Genomic DNA, 227 nt, shown 5'->3' with positions numbered 1-227 from the left:
GCGGAACCCTCGCTCCAGCTCCTTGGCGAAGCAGTTATTCTGTTATGCATGTGCTTGCCGTCGAGTGCTGGCGCTTCGGGCCAAGAATAGAATACAGGGGCTCTGCAGATCTTCCTTCGGGCGGTGTCATGACAGGCACTAATCCGAGCGACTTGCTTCCTCCGCCACCGGAGTCGCAGCTTGTCCTTCGCTCCATCCACCTTGCGCTGGAAAAGGGTAGGCACATG

Source organism: Penaeus monodon, chromosome 32, assembly GCF_015228065.2.
Source record: "Penaeus monodon isolate SGIC_2016 chromosome 32, NSTDA_Pmon_1, whole genome shotgun sequence".
Lineage (NCBI taxonomy): Eukaryota > Metazoa > Arthropoda > Malacostraca > Decapoda > Penaeidae > Penaeus > Penaeus monodon.
The sequence above is the reverse complement of the archived record's forward strand: the minus strand, read 5'-3'. Positions refer to the sequence as shown.